The sequence below is a fragment of the Dromiciops gliroides genome, chromosome 2 (assembly GCF_019393635.1).
Source record: "Dromiciops gliroides isolate mDroGli1 chromosome 2, mDroGli1.pri, whole genome shotgun sequence".
Taxonomy (NCBI): Eukaryota; Metazoa; Chordata; class Mammalia; order Microbiotheria; family Microbiotheriidae; genus Dromiciops; species Dromiciops gliroides.
Genome location: NC_057862.1, coordinates 125,032,764 through 125,039,547, shown reverse-complemented (window position 1 = coordinate 125,039,547; position 6,784 = coordinate 125,032,764). Strand labels below are relative to the sequence as shown.

Below are 6,784 nucleotides of genomic sequence, written 5' to 3'. Positions count from 1 at the left end.
TAGTTGATTCTTGCTTGCAATCCAAGCTCCTTTGCTTTCCGGAATATAATATGCCAAACCTTCTGATCATTTAATGTTGACGCTGTTAGGTCCTATGAAATCCTGACTGTAGCTTCATGATATTTAAATTGTTTCTTTCTGGCTGCTTGCAATATTTTTTCCTTCACCTGATAATTCTAGAATTTGGCTACAATATTCCTTGGAGGTTTCCTTTTGGTGTCTCTTTCAGGAGGTGATTGGAGGATTCTTCCAATGATGATTTTATCCTCAGATTCTAAAATATCAGTGGAGTTCTCCTTGATAATTTCCTGCAACATTGTGTCTAGCCTTTTTTTTTTTTCTGATCATGGCTTTCAGGTCATCCAATCATTCTTAGATTATCTCTCCTGGATCTATTTTCCAGGTCAATTGTCTTTCCAGTGAAGTATTTCTCATTTCCTTCTATTTCTTCATTCTTTTAATTCTATTTGATTAATTCCTGGTTTCCCATGGTGTCATTAGCTTCCATCTGCCCAATTCTAATTTTTAAGGCACTATTTTCTTCAGTAAGCTTTTGCACCTCTTTTTCCATTTGACCAATTGTTTTCCCCATTTGACCAATAGCCCTAGACCTGTTTCCTGCATTGGGATAACTTGGTCAAGGCATGCCTGTCCTGTGGCTGGTTTTCTAGCTGGCAGTTTGCTCTCTCAGCCTGTGCTGGCAGGTCTCACAACTGACTTGCTTCATTTCTAGGCTTCTGACCCAGGACCAAGGGCATCAGCTGTTGTGTTGTGGCCAAGAGCCTCCTGCTGACTTGGTCTGACCCCTTCTGAGCTGTGCTGTGCTCCCCTTTTGCCCAAGTGGGAACAACCTTTGATGAAGTCTTCTAAATTATCTCAAGTTTTAAAATTGTGTCTTTCTCTCTTTTTGTGGGTTCTGTCATTTCAGAATCCATTCAGAAGCTTGATTAAAGTTGTTTTTGAGGGAAACTCAGGAGAGCTCAGGCAACTTTGTGGCTTCTCTGCCATCTCGACCCCACCTTCTTCCATCTCTCTTGGTTGTCCTTCTGACTGATTTTTTTTTTTTAGTCTCCTTTGCTGGATCTTCATTCAGGTCATGCTCACTATCTATGGGTGTGCAATAGAGGTCTTTCTTTTGGGTACTCTTCTTATTCTATATTGTTTTAATTGGTGGTTTCATCAGTTCCTATTGATTCAATTATCATCTTTATTTAATGATTCCCAAATCTACTTCTCCAACTCTAAAAAATCTGCAAAACTCCAGTCTACCATCGATATTTGTTGATAATCTGGAAATGGATGTCCCAAAGGCATCTTAAACTTGCCATACCCAAAACTTAATTCAGTATCATTACCTCACAAACTATACTCTCTTACTTCTTTATTATTATTGAAAATACCAATGTCCTCTTAGTAACTCAGGCTTACAAGCTATTTATCATCCATGACTCTTTCCATTCTTTCATTCTTCCAAATCCAATCTGTAGCCCACTCCTATTGATTTTTTCCTTGGTAATATATCTCACATATGCCCCCTTCTTTTCTTAGACACTAGCACAACCCTGGTGCAGGCCTTCCTTGCCTCATACCTGGACTACTATAATAGCTTGCTGATTAGTCTACCTGACACAATTCTCTTCCCAATCTAGTTCATTATTCACTCCAATATTAAATTAATCATTTCCCTGGACCTCAGATTTCTCATCTATAAAGTGGTGGATTTGGATTAGATAACCTCTGGATTCCCTTTGAACTCTAAATCCATCAACCATTGTGCTATAACATGTTGTTTAGGGATGATATAGCAATTCCCAGATAATCCTGGTAATTTCCCTTGACCCAGGTATGATTTCAAAGATAATTACAAACTATATTAAGATAAGTTAACTATGAGATAATATTTGATTATCTAGGCACACTTTCTTCCCTGCATACTTTCCTTTGTTTTCTTCACTGGTTGAACATAGACTAGTGAAAAATGGTCTTGAGTAAGGGTTATTTCTAACTTTGGTAGTAAATTTATAAATTTGAAAGGCCAAGAGTTCCTAGAAGCCCAGTAGGATATGATTCCTACAACTGCACACTTCCAGGAAAAGAAAATTAACATCTAGAAGACCATTCCTTCTTGTTCAGGACAACTGGACCTTGTGAAGTACTCAGACGGTATAGGTCTAATGTCAATGTGAAGTATCTATTCAACATTCCTACTAAATATCTTTTCTCTCTCTCTCTCTCTCTCTCTCTCTCTCTCTCTCTCTCTCTCTCTCTCCCTCCCTCTCTCTCTCCCTCTCTCTCTCTCCCTGTGTGTGTGTGTGTGTGTGTGTGTGTGTGTGTGTGTGTAAATCAGGTGGGAAAATGGATTTAGTTTAAGAGGTTACTGTTTTATGTTTTTGTTAACACACTTTCTTGAGCCATTTGTTTTGAATTTTTTCCTGTGGAATATAGAATGAAAAAATAAACAACAAACAAACAGCTGACTTATACATGATAGTGCATATTGTACATTGAGTACATTTTCTGGACAAGGGAGATCCTAGATATAAGATGCATCCTACTCTTCTAGATATTTCTTTGAAATGACTCTGGGATTGGGGATGGGAAGAGACAATAAGCCTGAGAGACAAAAACAAAGTCTGTACCAAATATTTAGAGATAAGTTTTTCCATGCTTAATCCAGGTCTGTTAGAGCCTTTATGGAAGCTGGCTCTTTTGCCATATGTCACAATAATATATAAAATACTGATCTCACAGATTTGATTGTAAAGAAAATGCTTTATAAACTAATGTATAAATTGAATAATGCTTTTTACTTTAAAGACTAGATTAGATTAAGCATTAACGAGGTTTCAAGTACTGTGCTAAGTACTGGGAATACAAATTTAAGCAAAAACAAAGAAAGTCCTTGTCAGGTTGCTTACATTCTAATGGGGGAAAGCAACACATTAAATGGAAGTGAAAAGGGAAAGGTGGTGTGGGTAAGTCAGGAGTTGAACCAGAATAAAGATGAGCACGGCTCATTTTCCTCAAATGGTAGTTTCAAAGAACTCACCAATTAGAGGAAGAAATTGCTGAAATAGAGTTTTAGGGCAGGAGAAGTAACAACCCCATGCAGCTCTGCCCAGGTTTCCTACCAGCCTGGCTTACTTCCTCCCCCTTCTCCATCCTGTCCTTGCCAAGGCAGACTATTTCATCAGCAGTGGCACTTGTTACATTCTAGACGATGGGCTTACAGTGCAGCAACTCTTCAACTGTGGAGATGGGATCTCGTACAATGACTTCTTTAAACTCCCAGGCTATATAGATTTCACAGAAGATCAAGTAGACCTAACTTCAGCACTTACCAAGAAGATAACTTTGAAGACCCCACTTGTTTCATCCACAATGGACACAGTCACTGAAGCTGGGATGGCTATTGCCGTGGCACTGACAGAAGGTATTGAGTTTATCCATCACAACCCCAGAATTCCAGGCCAATGAAGTGCACAAAGTAAAGAAATATGAGCAAGGCTTCATCACTAACCCTGTAGTCCTGAGCTCTAAAGATCAAGTCAGAGATGTGTTTGAGCAAGATCGGCAGCTGCCTAGTGGGCATCATCTCCTCTTGTGATATTGAATTTCTTAAGGAGAAGGAACATGACCATTTTCTTGTCAAGATCATGACTAGGCTGGAGGATCTAGTGGTGGATCCTCCAGGAGTCACACTAAAGGAAGCCAATGAAATCTTGCAGCAGAGCAAAAAAGGGAAGCTCCCCATTGTGAATGAGGATGACCAGCTAGTAGCCATTATTGCCCAAATGGACCTGAAGAATAATCAGGACAACTCCTTGGCATCCAAAGACACCAAGAAGCTTCTGTTCAGGGCAGCCATTGGCACCCATGAGGACAACAAGTATCCCCTTGACTTGCTGGCCTAGGTTGGTGTTGATGTGGTTGTGCTAGACTCCTCTCAAGGAAACTCCATTTTCCAAATTAACATCATCAAATACATCAAAGAGAAATATAACAACTTCCAGGTTATGGGTGGCAGTGTGGTGACAGCTGCAGAGGTGTAAAATCTCATTGATGATGGAGTAGATTCCTTGAGGATTGGCATGGGCTGTGGCTCCATCTGCATTACACAGGAAGTGCTGGCATGTGGGCTGCCTCAGGCAACATCTATCTACAAGGTCTCAGAATACACATGTCACTTCAGTGTCCCTATCATTGCTGATAGTTGTATCTAAAATGTGGGCCACATTGCCAAAGAACTTGATCTTGGAGCTTCCACAGTGATGATGGGCTCTCTATTCGCGGCCACCACAGAGGCCCCAGGGGAGTGCTTCTTCTCTGATGGGATCCAGCTAAAGAAATACTGGGGGATGGGCTCCCTTGATGCCATGGACAAGAACCTCAGCAGCCCGAACCATTACTTCAGTAAAACAGCCAAATCAAGGTAGCTCAAGGGTTGTCTGGGGCCATGCAGAACAAAGGGTCCATCCACAAATTTGTTCCCTACTTGATTGCTAACATCCAGCACTCCTGCCAAGATTTTGGTGCCAAGAGTCTAACATGAACCAGAGTCATGATGTACTCAGGGGAGTTGAAATTTGAAGAGGACATCATCCGATCAGGTAGAAGGTGGTGTCCATGGGCTCCATTTGTACAAGAAGCATCTCTTCTGAGAAGTGGGCTTCTTTGCTCTTACTCACCTCTCCCTCTAAGTTTTTCAAAAAAAGCTGGATATTTAAAAAAGAGGAAAAAAAAGAAATAGGGTTTTAGTTAAAATAAGATACTGAGTTAGAGGTTAAGAAGAGGGTGATCAATAGTATCAGAGGCAGCAGAGTGGTCAAGAAAGATGAATAATGAAAAAAATGTCATTAGATTTATTAATTAATGGGTCACAGGTAACTAGAGAGAGAGTAGTTTCAGTTGAATGATGGTGCTGGAAACTAAATTGTAGAGATTTAAAAAGAGAACAAGAGGAAAGGAAGTGGAGTTGTTGGTTCCAGTTAACTTTGTCAAGGACTTTAATCACCAAGTAAGAGATATGGTGTAATATCTAGTGATGATGTATGTGTCAAATGAGAATTTTGAGACACAAGAAAGATGCCTGCATGTTTGTAGATGGTAGCGAAGCAGCCAGTAGATAGATTGAAGATAAGTGAGAGAATGGGAATGATGATGGGAGATAATTTACTGGTAAAGATAGGATAGAATAAGATTGTTTGTACACATAGAGAAGTTTGTTAAAATGGCCTACCTCTGTGGATAGAGTACCGGCCCTGGAGTCAGGAGTACCTGAGTTCAAATCTGGCCTCAGACATTTGATACTTACTAGCTGTGTGACTCTGGGCAAGTCACTTAACCCCAATTGCCTCACAAAAAAAAAAATGGCCTACCTCGTTATGTGTGACAGGTGAAGAAAAAGATAGTGGCAAAATAAAAATCTGAGTGCTTTTAGAGAAGGAAAATGGGAGTGAGCTCTCAGGGAATAACTTCAAATTTTTCAGTAAAATATAATGCGTTGTTCTTAGCTAAGAGAATGAGGGACAGGAAGTTACGACAGATTTGAGGGAGGATATGGGAAAAGATTTGGTGAGTGAATTAATTAGGGGGATATAAGGAATTGCCTGATATAAGTGAGGGTCCAGTTCAAGTTAGATAATACACATTTGTAGTGGACCCTGTTTTTACACTTTCATGATTTTTCTTTTATTAGTACCATATATGTAGGAGTGAAATTAGTGGATGGAGCAAGTATTCCTAAGATGAGGCTTGACAAGGAGAGATCAATGATATGATGAAGAGGTGAGGGACTCAAGAAAAGAGGAAAGTGCAAAATTGTTCACCAAGACAAGATGGGGAAGGAAAGGAAAAGTGACTGGTGCAGTACATCTACCTATGTATAGCAAGTTTCAACCTTGAGAATAAAACCAAATGAAATGAAGACAAACATTTGTTTCAATAGTCTTACATTTATAATTTTTTCCCTTGACTTTGTTACAAAATCTCATTCTTTTCCACCATAAATTTCTATCAACAAGGACCAGTGTTCAATTACTAGTTAAGTTACATCCATGGATATAAAAATGTGATGTGGATTGTACTACTTAGGTTAATATTTCACATAGAACAGAATAAAAGATCTGTCACGTGGAGTGTTATTTTATCTATTTCCACATGATTAGGCAGTAGAGAGAACTACTAATATCTATTTTCCAGTAAATAAGCAAGATTTTGGAACAAATTGAGTGAAGTGGAAAATTTAATTGCAGGTCCCTGGCCTACCAGTAAGAAATCTTCTTTCATCCCAATAACTATTAAGTGGGAGTTATATATGCCCTGCCTCTAACTGAAAGGTATTTTAGCTTCTTTCTCCTTGTATTTTGACTGAGGCAGCTAAGTAGAGTTATGAATAGAACACAGGACTTAGAGTCAGGAAGATCTGAGTTTGACTATTGCATCAGCTACTTTATTAGATTTTGACTTTGCCTACATCATTAACCTTGGGTCTTTGTTTCCACATCTATGTAATGAGGGGTTGACTAAAAGACCTTCCAAGTCCCTTCCATCTCTAGAATTATGAGCCTATATAGTCATAGGTACCACCAAATGTTATAAACTAGAGTTGGAGTCATAGATATAGATTTGAAAGGGATTGTAGAGGGCATTTTGTTCAACCTCTTTATGTTACATATGAAGAAACTGAGGTCTAGGGAATGTAAGTAACTTGCTCAAACATGTAGGTATAATGAAAGGTAAGATTTGAAGCCCTGTCCTCTGATTTGACAGTCAATGATTTTTC

General features: G+C 39.2%; 1 pseudogene; it reads left to right on the top strand.

The window, feature by feature from the left end:
• Window positions 1-2,924: 2,924 nt before the first annotated feature.
• Window positions 2,925-4,661, top strand: LOC122738389 (annotated as a pseudogene).
• Window positions 4,662-6,784: the final 2,123 nt, after the last annotated feature.